Here is a 24349-nt window from a genome sequence, read left to right as displayed (position 1 = left end):
TTGACAGACCTCGATGCTTTGCCAGAGATGGCCTGCAACTGTCATCCCTAGGTTTCCGGATACTGGCTAAGGCTCTTGCCACCCCTACAGTACCTTTTTAGGTGATGTTTTAAAGACCAAATTAACACCATAACAACTATAAATAAATGTAATATCAGGGTCATGCTGCTCAATGCTAGAAGTCTAAATCACAAGATGCACTTACTCGAAGCACTCCTCAAAATGGAGAAAATCGACATTTCTGCTGTAATGAAGACCTAGTTTAAAGCACCAGAAAGCACTCCTGCACTACCAGGCTATAACTCATTCCACACCTTTTGGTACCAGAACATGGACCGAAGCTCTAGATGTGGTGTTGTCTCCATATTCATAAAGGATATGCACACCTCCAGACTAGTAGCCCAGCATAACTCATCTGAGATACTTCAGGTACAACTAACATTGGGTAAGATGGCAATTCAGGTTTTAGCCTGCTACAGGTCTCCAACCATGTCCCAAGACTCTCACTCCATGCTCATAACCACCCTGGAAACTATTAGAGTCCATCCCAATACTCTCATACTAGGTGACTTCAACTACCCCTCCATCAACTGGGAAAACTACTCATGCACCAATATATTGGCCCAACGCTTCCTGGAATTCATCAGTTCCAATGCCCTGGACCAGCTCATCCTTGACCTGATTATTACTAACATGGGTAAACTTTGCTCTACACCAATAGTCAATTCTTCCCTGGTTAGATCCGACCACAAACTAATCACCATGGAAATCCACATCTCACCCCCCCCCCCAAGGTAACCACCACGTAAAACTTCTCCAAAGCTCATTTTGGGCTCCTAAAAGCAGAGGTGGCTAACTTCACGGCACCCATGTCAATGGAAAATAGACACATGACTGCCGAATCATACACCGATGCACTGTATGAACACGTACATAAATGCATGGAAACAGCCATACCCAACAGAACCAAGATGCTCCCCTCCAAAAAAGGAAGCCAATCTGGCAGTCCCCTGCCATTAATAAACTCTACAACAGAAGGAAGAAACTGTTGAAGAAAAAGGTAAAGTCCTAAGATTGGAAAAATTCCCTTATTAGCCTCAACAAAAGGTGAGATCCCTCATCAAAATCTCTAAAGCCAGATATGAAGGCAGAATTGCAGCAGACACTAAAAACAACCACAAAGCCTTCTATAGTTATATTAAAAATCTCCACAACAATACCCAGGTTTGCTCTGAGTTACTGTACAATGGTACCTCCTATACGGAGCCAACAGATATTGCCAACATACTGGCCGACAGATTCAGTGCCAACTTTACCCCTCTCACCCCCTCCCCCCGTAAAGGACCAATCACAATTCCAGAGGAATGCCAGACACCTAGCATTACTGCAGAGCAATTTAAACCTGCATTGTCCAAGGCCAAGAATACAGCTTTCATGGGAACCAGCAATATCCTTGGATGTATTCTACAAGAAATACAAAATTAACTGGCACCACATCTCTGTGCCCTGTTCAGTCATAGCCTCACTTCAGGCTTTGCCCCTGCTGAATGGTGCACTGCTACAGTCATCCCTCTCCATAAAGGGGGAGTGACTACAGACCTTGGGAATTATTGCCCCATTAGCCTAATGAGTCTGATATGTAAGGCTATGGAGCACATCATCATGGACCTAATTAACAAGGATATAGGAAATCTCCAAACTCTAGATCCCACATAATTTGGTTATGTGAAAGGTAGATCATGCCTGCTCAACCTGATTGACTTCTTTGAGTCAGTCAACAGAGATGTGGATGAGGCAAGGCAGTTCATACAGCCTACCTCGTTTTGGCCAAGGCCTTTTATGTCATTCCCCACTCAGGAATTATTGATAAACTCACCAAACTAGGCATTGACCTTTAGGTGGGTTGCACATTGGATCACAGATAGAACCCACAGTGTGAAAGTAACAGACTCCAAGTTAGACTGCCGACCAGTCACTAGTGGAGTCCCACAGGGATTGGTCTTGAGTCCTCTCCTGTTTGGTATCTACTTCTCAGAAGTTCAGGCCAACATGGAGGGACTCTGACTGATCAAGTTTGCAGATGACTGCAAGTTGGGAGCCATTATTTACTCCCCAAGTGATGTAGACATCCTACAGAAGGGCCTCACTGAGACCAATGTCTGGTGTCTAAACCATGCCCTTAAGCTTAAGGCTAGAAAATGCATTGTCACCCAATTTGGTAAAAACTCAGTTCCCACTAATTACCACATTAATGAGAGCCCACTGAACACTGAAGGTGTTATAAGAGATCTGGGGCCACAGGTTGACAGCAACCTCTCCTTCAACCACCACATTGCCACTGTGGTCAGAAAGTCCTTCTACGTGGCACATCTCATGACTAATAGTTTTAAATCCAAGAAGAAAGAAGTCATCATCTCTCTCTACTCTTCCCTCATTAGACCAATCATCGAGTATAATGCCCCATTTGGCATGTACCTCACTAGACACATGCAACAGCTGGAAAGGCCACAAAAGTACCTCACAAAGAGGATCCTAGGCCTTAAATACATGTTGTACATGGACAGACTCAAAAAACTCCAGCTATTCTCTGTCTCATATTGTCTACTACAAGGTGATCTCTGCCTGACTTACAAAGCCATGTCTGACCCAGCTCTTGTAGAAATGCTACATCTAAAGAAATCCCAATCCCTCTGCACCACACACTCCAGAGACCTCAAACTCATTACCACAATCAACAGAACATGCTGGAGGGACAGGTTCATAACTCAAAGACTGTTCATACTCTGGAATAGACTTCCCATACATGTCAAGCAGAGCACCTCACTTGCCCTCTTCAAAAGAAATCTTGATGAGAGGATGGGAAATAGAAAGTTCACTCCGGGGCTCACTCCAGTGGTTCTACTTGATAGAAGCACCGGGAACTAAAATCGGGCAGCACGATGACAGGGCACTTCTATGGGCTAGGCCTGTAAGGGTTCCAGGGCCATTAACTTAGCACACACCTATAAACCTATAAACCTATGATAATATTGACTCCACAGAAGTTACCTCTGCATGGCAAAAAGGGTATATATGCATTCATTATGTGGTCAGTGATGGCAAGCTTGGCTGATGCTGTCTATGAGGACAACATCAGAATAAATCCTGTCACAGGCATGAAAGATTTGGAGGTCTCATGCCATCCAATAAGGTTTCTGGTTTTGGTTGCATATAATAAAATATTGCAATGATAACTCATAATTGATGTGCCCTTCACACTGTATAGATAGATAGATAGGTAGATAGATAGATAGAAAGATAGATATGCCCAGTCTAAAGTTAATAATGTAGATATAACCTAAGAAGTAGCAAACAGAGCTATGAGGCAGTACAGCCTAGTCAGAAGGAGGACAAAAAACAGAAGGATACATATTTGGGGGAATAAGATGGCTGCTGACCTATGAGCACTGCTATTCCTTAGGTCTTACAGGAAAACCAGAAAAACCTAGTCAGATCGATACAGTGCTTTATTAAATACAAGAACGAAACCTTCTTGCTTACACAAAATTCATTTAAGATGCCTTAACTAAAAAAATTACTTTGTAATTAAAAAAGAGGAAGATTATTCTTGATTAGGCCAAATGATTTGGCCAGTCCACCACCACAAGGAGATAACTGCCAGCTGCTCAGTTCCAAGGGGAAAGAAAGACCAAAGATGTCAAAGGAAGAGGTTAGCATGGAAACTCAAACTACAAAAAATAAATTCTCAGTGGTAGCTTCCTCTGAAAAAAGATGCTATATCAAAAACACCCTGAACTGGGAAACAGCAAGAAACAACAAAACTTATAAATAAAACAAAATCGAACAACCTACAAACCTCAATCATCTAAAAATGTCTCTGCAGTCCTTCGGGGACTCTATCAACCAAATTTTATCCAGAATAGAAAAAAACAGAGGCATAAAATGAAAATGAAATTAAACTGATCCATCTTCAAAAAGAATCAGAGGTTAACCCCAAACACATTCAGGATTTACAACAAAAAATGATCAACCTGGAAGCAACATCTAGATAAAATAACATTATCATCAGAGGAATCCCAGTGCATTGTGTGCAAACAAATCTCATTGTAATGATTCGACAGATCCTAGGCACCTTACTTGAAAAACATGACCGTAGTAAAACAAATAGTTATTGAAAGGGCCCACCATGCCATCTGACCCTCTCAAAACACACATAAGCCAAGACCTGTTTACATCAAACTACTGAATTACCAAGATGTATTCAAAACCTTATTATCTGCTAAAAGAAAAGAAAAAATACATTAGCTGGAATGGTAACAGAATTTCTTTTTCACAAGACCTCCCAATCCAAACCAAGTAAGAAACACAAAAATTGTCCCCTTTTTGCACACATCTGATTTAAAAAAAGATCATGTTCCCATTGAAATACCCCGATGCCCTATCTTTTCAATACAAAGACACTGAGTACACAGTATCAACAGTCAAAGAAGCGAAGAGCTCCTTTCTATCTGCCTTTAATTAACTGCTTGTGAGGGAAACTGTTAATCAATGACTTTTATATAAATTCACTTTTAACTAACCTATTTTGTTGTCATTACTTTCCCCACTGATAGTAATGAAAGGAGGGTCAAAAACTGGGTAGCTTTGATCGCATACGTCAGTGATCACCATTCATCATCACAACAACACGGAGTCCAATCATCCCATGGTTTGAGTTTCCAGTCAGAATCTTAAGTCTTCATCATTTACTCAAGAGGCCCTCTTCCCTAAATGCTTCATTTCTCATTCCTCTGATGTAGCTTTCTGCTTCAATGCTCATATGCCCATTTAAAGTGAAGCAAGCACATTGTAACCAAATTGCACTGTGTGTTTCATCACAAGTTTATTATTTGTTCAGGAAGCTATACTTGGAGGGTGATATGATCTACTGAGCTATGTGGTGCAGGGAAAGCTTCCTGGGAATAACTGTGAATGTATTATAAACCTAATTTTAACTTTACCTATGATCCTATACAATATGAAGAGCCCACTTTGTCATACTTTAGACAATTGAAGGTGAATCTATTTGTAACTTTTACTGCCAAGGTGATTAAAGACAGTAAGGTTTTCTTTTTCATCCTAAAAGGATATTACCAGCTTGGAGCCTTCAGTCCTGAAAATCGTTTCTCAAGAAATTGGAGGGGATAACTCTCTTAGGTTACTGTTATTTTGTCTATGTATTTGATTTATAATAAGGCCATGTTTTGTATATGGAGTAGTTAGTTAATCAAAGTTGTCACTTTTTGTGCAACATCGTACCACAGGTTCTGGCTGTTTCATAAGCTGGTGACCCTCTATGCTGTGATGTATAAGGTTCTATCAGACACAATTTTTGAATCTTTTGGATCAATGGCTACTAACTTATATGCTTAACCTATTAGCTGTCAAATTTCATGTGAACACTGAAAATGCTATGTTAAATGAGACTTTGGCTACTCACTAAGGTCATCTGCTCAGCTTTATATCATTTACAAATATGAGCTACCAATAATTTAAAGTATAGGTAAGTGTCGTTACATTTCTAGCTATACTAGTTTAATTGCTGGAAAATGTGTTCTCCTTTATTGCAAGAAGACATCCTATTACTTCAATAGGCCAAAAGACTACACTTGTTGGTTAATGGTGGTCTCAATGTGGCCTTATTACTGATGTCTAATTTTTTATGTTGAGAAACATACTTAGAAGCAAGTTCAAGCCTTCATATAATACATAAATATGAAATTAGTTGATTAAAGATTCTGTCTTGGATCATAGGATCATAGGAGTTTACTAGGCTAATCACCCTAGGACCTGTACAAACCTAGCCAAGTGTTTATTCACAAAAAAGAAACCTCGGTCAGTGCCTCTCACCCCTGTCAATGAGGAACACAGGTGGAACCCCTGGGACACATTTGTGGTTTCCCATCAACTCATCAAGGTTGCACCTGAAGAGGGTCAGCTAGGTGTTCTGTTTGACATGTATAGGAAGTTTATTCCAGAGACAGGGCAGCCTCTGGGAGACAAACATGTCTCTCCAGCAGGATTTGTTGATGTCACATATTTTTCAGTCTTTTGAGCAGGTAATGCATGAGGAGTTAGACCTACAGATATGGAGCATCTCTAGTAAGGCAGGGCCTGATAATGCCTTGTAGGTGACACACAAATCACCAATCTGAATGATACTGAGTAGAGTGATACTGATTTGAGCCTGTCCACATAGGACAGGTGTTGGAGGCCATGGATTCTCTTTGTGAGGTATTTCTGTGGCCTTTCCAGTTGGTGCAGGTGTTTGGAGAGGTGAATACCAAATGGGGCATTATACTCAATTGTTGGCCAAATGAGGGAGGAGTATAGAGAAGTAATAACCTCATTTTTTCTGGACACAATCCCTTTACTTATGAGATGAACCAAGTAAAAGGCTTTTATGACTACTGCCGCTACATGATGGTCGAATATGAGATTGTTATCAAACTGAGTACCCAGGTCTCTCACCACAGGTTGTGCACTTATGGGGTTGCCGTTGATATGGTAATCAGTAGAGGCCATGTTTTTGCCGAATGGTATGATAATACATTTTTTTTGTATTTAACTTAAGCCCATGACTTTGGCACCAGTCATTTGCTGCTGTGAGACCCTCTTGCAGTTTGGGAAGTCAATGACAGCACCTGACTTACAGTCATCTGCAAACTTGGTCAGCCACAGGCCTTTTGTCTTTGCCTGGACCTCTGAGAAGTAGATGCCAAAGAGTTGGGGTCCCAGGTAAACAACACTAGTAACAGGTTTGCTGTTGGAGGTGGAGGCACTTATTTTGACTTTGTGGGTCCTATCTGTGAGTCAGTTGGTCAACCAAGCTGATGAGATAGGTTTTTATGCCAAGTTGGGTTAGCTTTTTGATGATGTCTGAGTGGGGGATTGTGTCAAAGGTTTTGGCCAAGTCAAGGTAAGCTGTATGTACTGACTTAACCTCATTCAGGGCCTTGGTGACAGTCTCAAAGAAGTCAACCAGGTTCAATAGGCAAGATCTGTCCTTGACAAATCCGAACTGGGTGGGGTCAAGTACTTGGAGATTGCCTATGTCCTTCTTTATGAAAGCCATAATAATATGCTCCATGGCTTTACAGATCAGACTTGTCAAGCTAATGGGGTTGATATTTTCCAAGGTCATTAGTGGCACCATCTTTGTGCAAGGGAATGACAATGGCAGTTCTCCGCTCTGCTGGGATGTAGCCTGTACTTATGTTGTGGTTGAATATGGTCTTCAATGACGAATCTAGTTCTTGCTGGAGATGGCGCAGAATACAGCATGAGATACTATCAGGTCCTAAGGAAGCTGTGTTCTTTGCCTTGGATAGGGCCTTTAACACTTGATCTATGGAGATGTGAAGTGCAGGACATGTATCAGGAATGTCAAATGGGCTTTTGGGAGGTTAGCTGGTGAAGTTGGCACTGAATCTATCTGCTAGGAGGTTAGACAAGTCAACAAGATCAGCCTATGCAGTACTGTTCAGTACTAATTTGGAACAAACCTCAGTTTTGCCATGGAGGTTCCTGATGTAGCTGAAGAAGGTTTTGTGGTTTCCTTTGCCATCAAATAGAGTTAATTGACCTACTATTGGTTATTCAAGTTTCATTCAATTAAGGTTATTCCTACCCATTTACTTTATTAGAATTCTTATCACAATCCGATATTGGATATACAATTACAGCAATTATGTAGCTAAAAAATTACTTGAATTTATTTGACCTATACAATTTCCAAAATAATAATACACCAAGGGATAGCTTTACTTTCTAATCACACTGTCATAAACTCTGGTCCAGAACTGTTTTTTTTCTTAATTTCAGAATTCTTTCTAAGTATGGATATTGACTTCCTTAAAGAACCTAGATTTTTCTCTGATCATTCAGAAATTACACTGTCTATCAAATGGTCCTCTAAATTCAACTTTAGAAATAGGGGCTATAACTGGAACTGAACCCTAACTTATTAGTAAAAAAAAGATATTAAGGAGGAGGCAAATGTTCTTTTGGATGATCTTCTGAAGGTGTCCTCCACTTCCCAAATACCTTTTGACATTCATTGAGCTTCTGCTTAGACCCAAATAAAAGGGACTCATAAATAAAGCAACCTATTATTAAAGATTAAACAGTACCGAAGAAAGATCAATTAAAAAAAAAGAATTAACAAACTGGAAGCAGAACTACAATTAAACTTTAACCAAGAGACTGAAAGACAGGTAACCTTATGAAAGAATTATACTTGCTAAATGCGAAACAATTGGCCTTTCACGAAATTAGAACATTGATAATTATTCAGAATGGTCGCAAATCCCTTCTAATCTCTTGGAAAGATTGATAAACCAAAGAAATGCTTCTCCTATCATAACTAAGATAATATATCATGGGAAAACATACTATTCTACCTTTTATGAAAACCTATACTCTCAGATTTATGGTGTGCAAACATCTCTATCATCAGAACAAGAAAAAGATCAGTTTGTAAATCAACTAAATTTCCTGAAACTCAACCAAACCCAGCAAGACTCCCTTTCATCTCCTATTCTGAAACAACAAATAATAACTGTAATTAATAACCTCAGACTGAACAAAGCACCAGGGCCAGATGGCTTCACTGCAGAATACTATAAGACCTTCTATCAGAGAATCTCAAACATTGTATTAGACTTATGTTATTATATAGAAGATAATAGTATTACAGATGGTCATCTTAACTGCTCTAAAACTATCTTTAAAGAAAATGCAGATCCTAAAAATCCATGGAGTTACAGACCCATCTCCTTCATTAATTTGGACATTAAAATCTTTACCACAATAATGGCTAACAGATTAAAACTTCATCCCAAACATTGTATCACCTAGCCAGTTAGGGTTAATGCAATTCAGGCAAACCTGTGACAACAGGGTTACACTTGATGATATGATAACACTTTCCAATCAAAGCCACAGTCCTCTATTTGCCTGTGCAATTGATGCCTCCAAAGCTTTTGACAGACTCAGCCTAGATTTCCTCCTCTCGGTCTTGCCCCACTTTGAATTACCCCTAAGCTTTATTCAAATTGTCAAGTCACTGTACACTAAGGCTTCTACATCACTGCAGATTAATAAGACTATCTCTTCACAGATTGATATTAAGAATGGAACAAGGCAGGGGTGCCCATTATCCCTATACCTTCTTAATCTTTACATTGAACCCTTATTCCTATTTATTATTAAGACAACCTTCCATCATGTACCTGTGCTCTATAATACTAAGATTACACTATCAGCATTTACAGGTGACTTAAACCTATATTTCACTCTATCCAGTTCTGACCTACCTAAAATATTGAATTCCACTGATACTTTTTCAAGTTATCCAGTTATAAACTGCATCCAGGGAAATCCTCATTTTTTTCCAATAAATCCATTATACCAACAGCCAGATGAAATCAAAATAAAATATTCTCTAAAATACATGAGTCTTCTCAACAAGACCCAAAGTTGTTCTACCAAAACAATATCACTAAATTATGGCTAACCTTACAGCAAGATTGCCTTTAATGGAATAAACTTCAGCTGCCATTCTTATCAAGATTGTCAGTTGTTAAGATGAAAATCCTGCCAAGATTACTATATACTTTTAATGTCTCCAATGTGATAGTACACAAATTCTTTAAAAGGTTACACTCTTCTCTATCCAAATTCATATGGCCTCCTAAATCAGTCAGAATTTCTTACCAAAAATTGATGTACCTTAGAAACAAAGGAGGAATAAATCTCCCTGCCTTTAAATTATACTATGACGTAATTAATAGCAGCAGAATAATAGTAATCTCTGACTACTAACCAGATAGGAAGACATGGTCCTTGATTTGGATAGAGCTGTTCTATAATTATATTAGGTCTCAGTTTTAATCCTAAAGGCCTCCCTTTCCTAAATAATGAGAATTTGAAAAGCAGCAAGCTGCACTTATCCTTAAAGAATAACATAATTAGCATACATAAGCTCATTGAATCACTGAGACTATCTAGCATCTTCAAAACCTTGCAACCTCTACACCTTAACCCAAATGTTAAATTTAATAATTTAATGTTAAACTTAAATAACTTCCTCTTTTATAGGAGAAATGTGTGCTGAATATTTATCCCTTTAGAAGCTTATCCATCTCAGAGATGAGATCTGCATTAAACCTTCCTAAAAGCTACACCATTATATTGAGAAAACTCAGGGAAATGTGTACCAAAATCTTAAATTACCTTAATCTACATGTAAATGACATAAATACATGTAAAACTCTATGAAGCTCTACTGTCAATGAAAAAGAAAATGATCTCAAACATGTATAAACTAATTATGTCACTTAGATACCAAACTGAGATCCATTTCTCGAACTACTGGTCCAACTTAGATCCAGCAATTTCAGTTAACCAAAAAATTTGTCTATCCAAATAACCTCAAAATCAATCCGTGTTAAAAAAACTAAGTTATACACAACTTATAATTCTTAACAATGCATACCTCACCACAACAATATTAAACAAATCTAACCACACATTTTTTCCTTTGTGTCCTTACTGCAACCTCCAGAGGGCTGATCTCATCCACATTTTTGGAGCTGCAAATGCTCTTACAAACTCTGGTGTTCTCTAAGAGTTAGACTCCAAAAAAGGGTTATAAGAAAACTACCCTCTATTGGGAATTCACTATGCCACATATCCTCCTACCTGGTTTGACAAAACTACAAATTTGCATCTTAATCACTTTATTTACTTTAATTAAATTTTATATTACCCTAAATTGGAAAGACAGAATTTACTTGGAAAAGATTTAAACAAATGGCAGTTAAGTACCTAGCAGCTCATAATTTTTAATGCATATCCAAAAATTATAGTCACACTTTCGAAAATATTGGAGTATATTATTTGACCACATGTTGCAATAACCTTTTGTACCTGTTATTCTTGAATTAGGGGTACAGTACTGACCTAGTGTTAATAAACTCATCAGCTTTTACTTCTACCTCTTAGCTTTTCTTTGCTAAGGACTCTAATCTCTATTCTTTTGTTTAAATAGTTACTGTATATTACTTAAGACCATTTGTTTATTTTACCTTGTTAGGCAATTAGGAGTCTTGTACATAGTTTATTTGTTTTATTTTTATTGACTGTCTGTATTATGTTTTGCCGGTCATTGTTTCCATTTTCCATTAATGCCATTGGTCTTTATTGATGTTCTTATTGTTTTATATATAAAAAATAATAAAGATTTATGAAAAAAGAAGGATACGTATTACAACTCTTTGGATCTAGGGAAGTAGCTTAGGTCTTCAAGATTCAGGTACAGCCAGTATTAATGAAAGCAGGGAATGGCAAGTGTAAAAACAAACATCAGTAGACATCACTTGGTCACCTGCTCTGAATGTTAGTTTGCTACAATGTCACAAATAATAGTGCAACTGGCATTACTTATTCTGAAATTTATAGGTTTCTACAGGATGTTGATGGCACCATTCTCTCTTTCTCCCTTCTTTCTCTGTGTATCTTCTTTTTACCTCCTCTCTCCTATTAGAAGTCTAATTGATCTTCTTGATTCTAGTGCATACTGCTGTAAATAACTATTTCTGATCTTGTGTGAACTCGTTTGTAGTATATTGAGTGCTGTGAATATGCACCAATATTGGGAAAAAGATAAACTTGTTAAGCACTTTGCTATCATGCAATCCGATTATGACAGTGCTTAGGGATGCTTAACAAAAGTTTGTTGCACACCACTGAACATGGCCATTATTGATTCCCATGGCAGAGACAGTGGCATCTGGAAATGGAACACTGTCAGAAGATAAAACTGCCTTTAAAAGTTTTAGAACTACACTCTGCCACACTTATAAACAAAAAAAATGTGGTGGAACAAAGTAACTAACAGCTTTTAAAACCTGTTTTGCCTTCCCTAGAGTGCAATTAATTTCTACCTGCTGTATTTCTCAAATGTTTCTGATTTTGCCTCATTTTGTTCCCTGCACCTCATAAAATCTTTGATTTTTTGGTAATCACCAAAGATTTCCCTCAGTCAATAATACCACCAATTAGTGTTTCATATTTCTTATTGTTGAGAAAATGGATGCTAATGTTAAACTTGTTATTCTATTATTTTTTTAAAAATGATTAGACCATTATTAAAACTGTTCCTGATTCTAATCATTTTTCTCCCAATATTTTTGTAGCATTCCAGAATTCTTAAGCAAAGAAGTTAACAGGTATGCTGCTGTCTGTTTGTCAGAGCCAAGTGTGCTACCATCTTTCAAAGCTGGTAAAGAACTTTGCACTTTGGCACTTTTTTATGTAACCGTAGTACATGGAGCAAATAATTATGCATGTACTACAAGGAATTATTATAAGGTCTACCATCAAAACTCACACATCTTTTTAACACAAATTCCAGGATTCACCTTCTGGATTTCTTAACATCTGTGTCTCAAACTCAAAGTAAGCAGTTGGGATACCCAGTCATAATTCTCTATGACTCTTACAGTGGTAGGGTGATTTTCTCCATGGTTGCACTGAAGTGAGTTTAGATCACTAAACAAATTGCTAGCCTGTGAAATGGCTATGACTAATATTCACTAACAACTTCAACTGGGAAGCTCATATCATGGTTAAAATGTATTGCTTTATACTTACAAAAGGTTGTTTTCTGAATTAAAATGATCCAATATTATTTACCATGGATATTTTCTAAAAAAATTCTTAAAAAATATCTGTGTGATGGACCCTATCAATGCAAGTATGGCAAATGGAATCTTTGAGACTCAGAATGAGGAACATTATTCATTGTGAAGTACAGATTTGAGACGTATGGTTATGGTTTACGAAAATCATGCAACATCACAAATGTATACCTATTATGTAAGAAAATCTGCTTAACCAGGGATACTATTACATCAAAGTGTTTGAGGTATACAAAGTAAAGGGGGCTACCAGTGACAATGATATGAGTAGGGGGAAAATAAAGACAAAAGAAAAGCATATAAAAGATAGTAATAATACAATTTTTTGAGTAAACGTGAAGGGTAAATATCAGAAGATGCTAATGCATTTCTACTTCCTTGATTTGTACTAAAGCAGAGCATGATGTAGCCATGCAGGCGCCTATTTAAGCAGTTACATAAAAAATGAAATACTATAAAAACGAAAACGTTTACAAGTGGACCAGGCAGGATGAAGACTCTTGACTTTGAGAGCAGACTAAGAAGTCTGCTTATACATATAATATCTCATTGGTGCCTAAGGGATAGCTTGATTGTAGGTTTCTGCCCAGTAAGTTATTTTTATGCAATTCTCGTTGCTAGTGAAAATACAAATTAGTTAATGCTTAAGGTTTTTTAACGACAGTCTTCAAAATGCCTTGTATCTTACTAATATAAAATTAATTAGAGAAGGGTAATAATGCATTGAATGTTACATGAAACTAGTTAGTAACAGCTTAAATCAATGACACATTTAAAAATGCCTTAGATTTTCAAAGTGGAGAGTAATAAACTGAAGGTGAGACTTGATGTAAGTGGTAAGCTTGCGGGCATGATGTGCTATTTCAGTCTTAAAACTTTTCATCATGAGTTAATATATAGTCTCTGCAGATTGCTTCTCCAATTTTTTATACACTGCCACAATGGCATTACAGTTCATTGCAAAAATAGCTGTCTTTTCAACACAGCAGCCCCTATAGTGCTTACATGAATAAGTGATGATGGTTCTGTATGGAAAAAGGAACACCTGAGCTGCCAGCTCAGTCAAAAAGGCCTACATCACAGTTCAGTACTACCAACCCTCAGTTTAAGCAGTACTCTTTCCTACTGCTGGTTTCACACTGGATATATCTGCAGTTTAGTTGCACCAGCTTCATTGTCATGAACACAGGTGCAGTTCAAATGACATCATCATATTTCAGGGCTATTAGCCTAGTAACTTCCTATGATCCTATGATCCTATGAACATGTTAGTCATGCCATAAAAGGACAGCTTGTATGGCCATTGAGGGGTTAAACCAATCACTGGAAAACAATTTAAAACAAAAATAAGAGCACTGGACAGCCGTTGACCCGAAAAAGAATTTATTAATGACACAGCAAACCAAAATTAAATCTTGAAAGCAAATATAAATAGTAAACAGTGTCCACGGACACTGAAATAGATAGGAGATCATTAATAAATGCAGGAGGTATGTGACAGGTACTGTCATACACCCACTGCATTGTAAAAGTGCTGTACAGCATTTACTAAGGGCTTTTATTGTCCACAGACACTGAAAGCAGCTATGTAGATAGGAAGCAATGCAGAGGGTGTGTGATAGGTATTGTCACTCACCCTCTGCATTGTGAAAGTGCCGTAAGGCACTTTCCAAGTCCTTTCTGTGTTTGTGGACACTAAAAGCAGCTATTTAGATAGGAAACAATGCAGGGGGTCTGTGACAGGTGTTGTCACACACCCCCTGCATTGCGAAAGTACAGTTTTTTGCAGAATGTCCAGATGTCTGCCTCATATTTTTATTGTATTCACGCAAATATCTCCCCCTGCCTTGCAAATAGCATAGGATTGGAGTCAGTAAATAATGACAAACATTTGAGTTTATGATTCCACATTCTTCGGAAAAGTCATGCCAATGTAAAACCTATTATTCTATCAACTTACTAAGTTTGAAAGAGCAATATTTTAAAATCTATCCCTATCTGTCCCCTTACAATTACCCTTATTGTGATGTACAGAGAGTATTGATGCATGTCATTAAAGGGATTTTATTAATTTCCTTTTTTTCCATTCTAATGCATGTTTAAGTGTAGCTGAGTGGGTTTGCGCGTTACAGCCCACTGTTCAGCATTGCTAAAACATCTTATAGGAGCTACATAAAAATGTATAGCTAAAGTCATAACAATGAGATAGCATAGTGGTTAGAGTCTCGGGTTTGCATGCAGGCATTTATGGTTCTCGTAGCAAAACTGGCACTTTACTTTTACATGGGAAAGCATTGTTAAAATTAATTGTATTATGTTAAATTATGTAGTAAGTGATATTTCTTACTCAGGGTAGTGTAGCTTGTCCAAAATGGAAGTGTGAATGTATATAACATGTGAAATCACCCATGTATGCACAAGTGCCCCATACAGTATAGTCATGCCCCAAATAAATGTAATGAAAGCACATAGTGGTTGCCATGTAAAGTAAATCATATACACTTAATATGTCAATAATAATGAATTAATCTACATTCCTGATATTTTTTAAATGAAAACTGAGCAATGCTAAGCAGTGTTCAGCTATGCTTATCTGATTTAAGCAGTGCTTAGATGTAAATTCTAAGCAGCAGTCAGCTCAGCTAAGTGGAATTGCGCACCACTAAACACTGCTCAGCATCTACCCATTTAAACATAGCTCACCTCCACTTAGCAGGTTTGCACATTGCTAAGATGTGCTCAGCATTTTTGAAATTGTCCTATTATGGTAAAGGGTAGGAATATGGCCCTATTTAAATCATGCAGGTGGGAATACAGCAAGAACCTGTTGTAGTTTGATCTGTGCAGGAACTATTTCAGGTGTTAAAGAGGGCTCTCACTTTCAGGCACAGTGCTGGGGCATTTTGGATTTCAGGGTCATGGCTGGGTTCCTCGTATCAAACCATGATGACAGACTGTTGCAGGGCCAGTACCAGGGATCACAGTATAAAATAGAGGCCTAGACCCATCTGGCATGTGAACTCAATAGTGCCACTAGTATCCCCCCAAACTGGTCAGCAGGTAGGGCATCACTATGCTGACCTAAAGAAGAGGAAGGGTGTGCTTTTATCTCAGTGGATCCAAGATGCACAGGACAATCATGCTCCAGCTGATTGAAAGTATCTCAGATATAACTACCAAATTCTAGCCTGAGTATGTGATAGACAGGTATGCATAATTTTTGTTTCTCACCCCTACAGCTGCAACAGTGAAGGCTAGCAATATTGAGGCCCATGCCTACAGCCTGACACAGATGCACCAACAGGCTGATTAGTACAGATCTATCTTGCAGTATATAGTGCCATAAGGTATAAGGAGTACATTGTTTACTGCCAATAGGTACAGTGTGTACTTTGTCTAATGAATAAATGAATTTTTTCACATTAATATTGATCCACAGGATACCTATTAATAAAAGTGTAATTTCACTGTAATAAAGATGTATACCACAAACTGTTGTGCTTACTCTGGTATATTGCTGTAGAAATAGAATGTGTACAGGCTCTTCACAACACATGTGCTGTTGACAGCATGAGTTAACTGAGGCTGTTCTGAGAATCAGCTAGTATGTAAAACAGTAAAACGTGGAGCTGTAAAACAAGATAGAAATGATCTGAACCCTGAATAGTAATGTCTACAGTATTATAGTGTGTCCCCTGCAGCATTGCATTCTTATGTTAACCTTTGCTTTCCAGATTGTATTATTTTAAAGGCTTAATACACAGTACAATAACTATCTGCCATGCATAATTGTCAGGATTACAAGGTCAGACTGTCTAACCCAGGGGGAATTAAGCAGAAATCATGCAAGCCAGAGACATCACTTTTCCAGTAGCTCATTGTGATGAAAAAAAGTCCTGTTGTTCATTTTAGCACAGCCAGACACAGTTCGAATCCAGGGAGTTGAACTGAGATGTGTGCATATATACACTAAAGAAATTTTAAATATTTGTAGAAACAGTCAGAAAGTGTTAACAGATATTTTCTCCACAGGTCTTACAGGTAAAGGAATGTGTGTAGTAGCTGTATGAAGGGTATACTAATACACCATGTACAACTGTTCCACTATCCAAACCCATATGCCTGCAAACAAAAGCAGGATAGGTACATACACCATGCACTCTCCCCAATACATTTCCCTCAAGTGTCACGCTGCCATGGCTAGTGGTCAATGCTGCCAATCAACATGGACACAGATAGGAATCCAAGAAAGTATGTCAGTAGCAGACTCACACAGCATCAGTGCAGGGTATCCCTTATTTGTCAGAGATGTAACCCTGACATGTAGAAGCCCCCTCTAGTAATGTACCCATAGTTGTCACAGTGTGCCCCATACTATTACAGGTTGACAGTTCAACATGTATGTATGTGCTACAGAAGCTATTTTCTATAGGTAGATGTAAAGTGAGGGCAGACCTGAAGAGTATTGAGCAGTACTGTTGTGAAAAGTAGAAGCCTATGCAGTTGTTAATGGTCTTTTTTCTCTCCACCCACCCCTCCTCTGCATCACTAATTATTATTTATATACTAGGGGTATGTTTTTCTCAAATCCTAATATTGGGACTTGTGTTCTGTTATTGTTCATATATTTAATTGTTTGCATATTAAAATACCTTGTTTAAATACCATTGTTGACGGCCTGTTGCCGTCAATGTAACTGGCATGCTGTTACAATACTTACTGTTGTTCCATTTATGCATGTGTTCTGTTTGCTATGCAACTGTTTCAAATCTGTTGGTTTGGGTCAATTGGAACACCCACACATGCTGTTATAACTAATTTTTAAATGTTTTGCTCATGATTAACCAATATATCTTGAATAACCTCAACACCATAGCACATTTGGGAAGGCAGATCCCGGTGGATCCGCCTGTCCCCCTCATTTGGCTGTGGCACATAGACCAGCATGTCTGGGACCCAACCCAGAACTTCCTCATCAAGGACAAGGTCAGTCCCCCGGGTGTGGGTGCGGAGAGGAGCCTGTCACCTGCCACAAGTTCCAGGTTGTAGTGCGCACTGTCATCTGCTCTGAGTTAGATGGACAGCTGTGCCAGATGGAGGGCAACCTGGCACACCTGGAGGGGCAGGCTACCCCTGTTGTCCAGCCCCCAGCACAGCCAACTTACGGGCCATGAAGGTGCAGTGTTGACTGCCCATGACCTCAGTCCCACTGTATCCATTTGGGGGCTCATGGAACTCTGATTCCCAACCACTCTCCTACTTCAAGGTGTTTACCCCCCTCATGTGTCATATGCCACCCTTGCCTGCAGTCTTGTGTGTCTTCTCTGTCTGCGAATGCAACCTATCCTACCCAAACTACCTCCACAAACATACCTACAGCCTTTCCCCAACATCTCACTCTCACCTTAAAAAAAGGGACATGTGTCCCACAAAAAATCATTGCCCCATACATAGCTCTACATTTTCCCCATGTCCAATGACATAAATCAATCAACACTCAACTTATTACACTAATGTATATTGCCAACATCACTCCCTGTGGGGCGTGAGGCCATAAAGTCCGAATTCTCCACATCAGTCACAGCTGTTGCTGAAGTAGAAATGTAGAGCAATGGTCCTTTCTTACACCAGTCCTGCACATCCCTAGCTGGTTTTCCTAATGTTTTATCCCCTGCTTGCCCCCATTTCACCCCCATTTCACCACTTTTCTGTCACCCTTCTTTTCTGGTCTTTATTTAAAATTAGGGTGGGTGTAAGTAGGATTAAGCGCCGCTAAGTGAAGCTAAGAGGGCTTAATCGTCTGTTAGCATTGCTTAGCTTCATGTAAAACTATTTGAACCCACTTAAAACAGATTAAACATGCTTTAATCACTCTGTCTCCATCAACCCTTGTTCTGCCCAGCAACAAAATAGTCAGCCCTGCCAAGTCTCGAACCCAGAACATTTTGCACTACAATCACATCAATGTACCACTACACCATCTGAGCTGTAGAAGCCAGTAATGCTTTTACAAACATATCATGCACTATAGTCATTTAACATAAGGGAAAAATATGCATCCTTTGTACTCTGATATACAAATATATATATACTGATGTCAATGCTCACATCATCCCAATGATTTGTCAGAAACCCACAACTGTTATGGAGAACAGACCAAACATATAAGCCATGCATCTGGACAGTGTATAGACAGTGTATAGACATCTGTACATGGAGAGATATGACCGCAGTTATGTAATAGAAGGGAAAAAGCACTGAGAGCTGCCAAACATTTCACCCAGCACCTTCTGAACTATAGACAGACCAACACAACACTACCCCAAATCAGCTCTGGGGAATTATTCATGCATTTACAAATATATCATGCACTACAGTGATGCAACTGTAGTGAAAAGCAGACATCGGTGAGAAATTGTGCACCCACAACCATTTGCACCACAGTCACAGCAACATACCAGTACCCTAACTGAACACTAGAGTATACTGACTGTTTGAACAAACATATCCTGATTGCCAGTCACAGACTACACTGACATATTCTGCCCAGGTCACAGTCTACTGGGAACCCTGAGGTGTTACAGGACATCTCTTAATCTGCCCCTACAAACATACCAGATAGACCACCAGCAACTGTAACAGCATGCACAGTCAGATAGAAAAGGATATATGATACTCACATCCATCAGTCTCCCTACTCATCAAAACAAACATTTGCACACTACAGTCTACACAATCTTGACAGTCTCTTAGCAATGGCCAGATATATATAACTGTCAACTGTACAGATTTCCACAGAATGTCAAAGGTGTGGGACCATATGTTTGGCCACTGCTGCATACCATGTCTGGGAGTCTGTTAAGTCAGTGGGATAATATCAAGAGTGAAGTCACTAAATCATGATATACCATACCTCTGAACCTCTTACTGCAAGTCATCTGGACAAAGTCTGACATACCTGGAGGATAGGGGACCAAAAAGAGGGACAAATCTCACATAATGGTGTTACAAACTGGAACAGTTGCTGGTGTTACAGGGTTTGTTGTAACATAACATCCCTGAAGGATATGATGTCTGAAACACAAATGGATGTAAACATCTAGTGACTTCACTCCTCACATTATCCTACTGATTTTTCAAAAACAGAAATTGTCTGAGGAACAGACCAAAAATAAGAAGCAAACCTCTGGAGATTCTGCAGACATCTGGACAGTTAAGAGGTATGTCAGGGACATATCACTTTCAGACATCAAGTCCATGCAGAAAATGCATGTCCAGACAAACTCTGTTAATCTAGCAATCTTCTATGTGTATAACAACAATACTTACTTACAATCTGTACCCAATTCTGAAACTTTCCCGCAATTCTTTGGGCTGACTCCACATTTCTTGTTCTGAGAGGTATTTCCACCTACCGTCTGTGAAGCTATAGCTCCCACACCTCCATAATGTCCTCCTCACAGGCATGGAAAAGGGACAAGGCCCACATAAAAAAAATATAGCACTATGTTGCTATGGCATTTACTAATGGAAAGACAACACAGCTGCTCTGGATGAAAGTAGCAAGTGGGAGACACCAATTGGTGCACAGGTCACCACCTCCTCATGAGCATTACCCACAAAAGGCAGGCTGCTGCCTATGCAAAACAAGTTTGAACCCATCTACACAAAGACAGACTGTGACTACACAAACCTAAACATTATTTTGAGGAAACTCTTCAGCACTATAACAGGTATGTCAAGCCATTAAGCATGTAATGGAATGTAGAAGGGGGTATGCAATCATGTGAAATAGGAAGTTAAACACTAGGCTGCAACAAGACTTGCTGGACTCACATGCTGCTCTCTGGCACCTATGGCCATTCCTGCTGGCCCTGTCTGCAGTGACATAGATCACAGCTGTGGACCCTGAGTCACCCCAGCAAAGGTCAGCTCATGTATGAGTACTACTGGAGTGTCTGTTGTCCAACACTGACTGTGACACTGCTTGGCCAGCTACCTGGGAGACACTTATATAGGATATGTGCATAGTACACAACTGGCACAAAAGTGTGTGTTGAACTCACACCTCTCAACCTGTTAGAGCAAATAATATGGACAAAGCCACAAATCATGGGGGGACTAAAGACCAAAAATAGGGACACTTTTTAAATATTGCTTTTACAAACTTAGAAAGTTGATAGAATAATAGGTTTTGCATTAATATGATTTTTTTTTCTAAAGGATATGAAGCCTGAAATTCAATTGTCAGCTATTATTAACTGACTTCATTCCTCAAAGTTTTGCCAGAGATTTGTCAGAAAGTGACAATTTTTTGAGAAATATGCCAAAAATATGAGGCAAAAATTTGGACATTCTACGAAAATCTGTACAGTTGAAAGGTATGGTTGAACTGTATGTTATAAACTGAGCTCATACCTTTCAACTGTCCAGAGTATTGCAGACTGTCCACATGTTTGCCTCATATTTGAAGTCACTGCCTCATGCAGTTGTGTATTGCCTGGCAAATCATTGGCAACCCAGTAAAGACTGAAGTCATAACATAATAGCATACATCTGAATGTCAGATGTCATATCCTGCACAGTATTCATGTGAATGTGAAACCGTCTTTGCTAGCAACTCAGTGTGTAACAGATAGAGTTATAAAGTATCACTATTTTACGGGCTTTGCCCACCATTGATGTGTGCCTTTGTGCAGATGTTTTGCTCTAACAGGAGCTAGGGCTCTTAGCATAAAATTCATGTCATTACTAGTGTACCCTGTCCTGGAAGGTGCTGACATTTGTGCAGTCACTGACACCTGGTTTGCAGCTGTGGAGGGCACACTAACCTTGCCAGGTTACTCATCCCACAATACATTTAGCCTACAAATGGAGGGCTGCAGAGCCACAGGAGGTGAAGTTTTAAACATTACCATACACATACACACCTCCAGGCTGGCCGAGCAGTATGATGCATGTGAGACATACCAAGTGCAGTTAACTGTTGACAAAACACCTACTCAAATCATAGTTAGCTACATACCTCCAACCATCATTCTGGACACCCACTACACCTATCTGAACTTGCTTAAATCTGTCATGATTCAACCATCTGCCTTACTCCTGGGTGACTTTAACTACCCAACCATGGTGTGCATGACCTATTCTACCTGAACATGAATGCGTAGAGATTCACCAGCTTTGTTAATGGCAATGCATTAAATCAGCTGGTTAACACTCCTATGACAGGTGGAAATATCCTCTTCCTGGTTCTAACCATCATGAGTAGCTACGGTAGCACTCCTACAGTGTCATCCCTCTTAGTAAGATCTGACCACATAGTCATCACTATTGAGGTCACCATCTCCTCTGCCCCCCCCCCCCGTCAGGGTCAAACAAAATAAACTGTACAAAAATGACCATTAATCTCCTCAGAACAGATAGGCGTAGCTTTACAGCCACCGTCCTGTCAGTTGGAGCTAGCAGCAGTGTCCAATCTCACACCACTATACTATGTGAGCACCTACATAGCTGTATGGACTCAGCAATACCTGACAGGACAACATCATCTCCCTCAAGGTAGGCTAAACCTCTGTGGTGGACAGCAGCAATACACAAATACCAAAATAGGTGGAAATATTTGCTGGACAGGGCCAAGAAGGAACAGGTGCCTAATTGTAAGCAATGTCACATTGGTCAGAACAAGCAAATAAGGTCACAGGTGAATTACCCTAAGGCTATCTTTGAGTGTAAATTAGATGCATCCACCAAGGCCAATCACTAGGCCTTCCACACATATGTCTGCAATCCCAGAGGCAACACCCAAATCTGCTCTGTAATGGTGGTCAATAACATAACATACACATACAGCATAGATATAGCCAGCCTGCTGCAGACAGGTTAAGTGTAAACATCACTCCCCTGTCCCCCATTGGTACAGATGGACATGCACAGCACCTGCCCTCCCCATCATCAGGAAGCAGGTCCATAATGTCCTCTCAAAATCAACACACAGAAGTCTCCATAGACCTGATACCATTCCTGGTTGCATCCTACATGAATTCGGGCATGAGCTCTCAGCTCCATTACACACTGTAGTAAACCAAAGCCTGAGCACCAGTGTTATCCCATTTGCACAGAGGATAGTCACTGTCAACCCTATACACAAAGGTGGAGCAATTCATTGACCCAGCCAATCATATGCAAATCAGCCTAACTAGCCTGATCTGCAGGGGCATGAAAGGCAATATCAAGGACCTTATGAACAGGGACACCAGCAACCTCAAAATGTTTGAGCCCACACAGTGTGGTATTGTCAAAGGGAGATCAGGCCTGTTAAACCTGGTTGACTTCACTGAAGCAGTCAACAAACACAAGGATGAGGGGAAGATGGTGAACACTGCCCACCTTCGCCTAGCCCAAATCACACACAATAATCCCCAGGTGGCCATGATACATATGCCTACCCAGCTAGGCATCAACCTGTATGTTACCAGATGGGTAGATAACTGGCTCAATAATAGTACCCAGTCGGTCAAAGTAGTGGAAGCAAACTCTACTAGTAGACTCTTACAGAGTGGTGTACCCCGAGTATCAGTCTGGGGGCCTCTACTATTTAAGATATATATTTCTGAGGTACAAGGCAAAACCAGTGGTCTGTGGCTGACCAGGTTTACAGATGATTGAAAGCTGGCTACTCTCTTACATTCCCCTACTGATGTGAAGATCCTCCAAGAGACCCTTACCCAAATTACTGAATGGTGCAAGAAGCATTGCCTCAAACTGACTGGCAGGAGATGCATCATTTCTCCTGTTGTTGTAGATGTCATCTTCACTAATTATGACAGTAATAACAATGTACTGAGCATGCAATCAGGTGTGAGGCAACTGATGCACCAAGGTTGGTAGCAACCTGACAGTTTCCCCACCATGTGGGCACCACTGTACAGAAGGCTATCTACGTGGCCCACCTCACAAATATGGGTATGTCATCCAGGAACCAGGATGCCAACACATCCCTGTACTCCACCCTTATCAGACATATTACTGAGTACAATGGCTCCTTTGGCATGCACCTTGCCAAGAAAATGCACCAGTTGCAGAGACTATAGAGGTTCCTGACCAGGCAAATCCAGGGTCTGCAATACCTATCCTATACAGATAATCTGAAAGTCCTGTCCCTGTACTCAGTCTCATCCAGACTGATAATAGGCAACCTGTGTCTGGCATACAGGGCCATTTCCAAACCAGTATTGATGTAGTTTCTGCATATCTGTAAGACAAACCTCACTCATGCAACATTCATGAAAGGCCCTCACCTGGTCTGTGACATGTAGAGTACTTGTTTGTGGGGTAGTGTAGTGTGCCACACAATACACTGTCTGTAAAATACACCCCCTCCCCATGTCTAGCAGACTACATGTATATCCCTCCTGAAGAAGAAGCTGGACAACTGCATGGGGAATGGAATGGACATCCCTGGGATCGCATGTGTGTCTCAGCTGGACAGGGGAAACAGGTGCTAGCTTTGAGGGGACATGGGTGAAAGTCTGGGCTAGGCTTATGACGGTATCTGGCTCAATAGCCTGGTATCATCTTGTGAAGCTATGCACCAAGTACTTTAC

Source organism: Protopterus annectens, chromosome 3.part0 (genome assembly GCF_019279795.1).
Source record: "Protopterus annectens isolate FY-2018-M chromosome 3.part0, PAN1.0, whole genome shotgun sequence".
NCBI lineage: Eukaryota > Metazoa > Chordata > Ceratodontiformes > Protopteridae > Protopterus > Protopterus annectens.
This window is presented reverse-complemented; position numbering follows the sequence as displayed.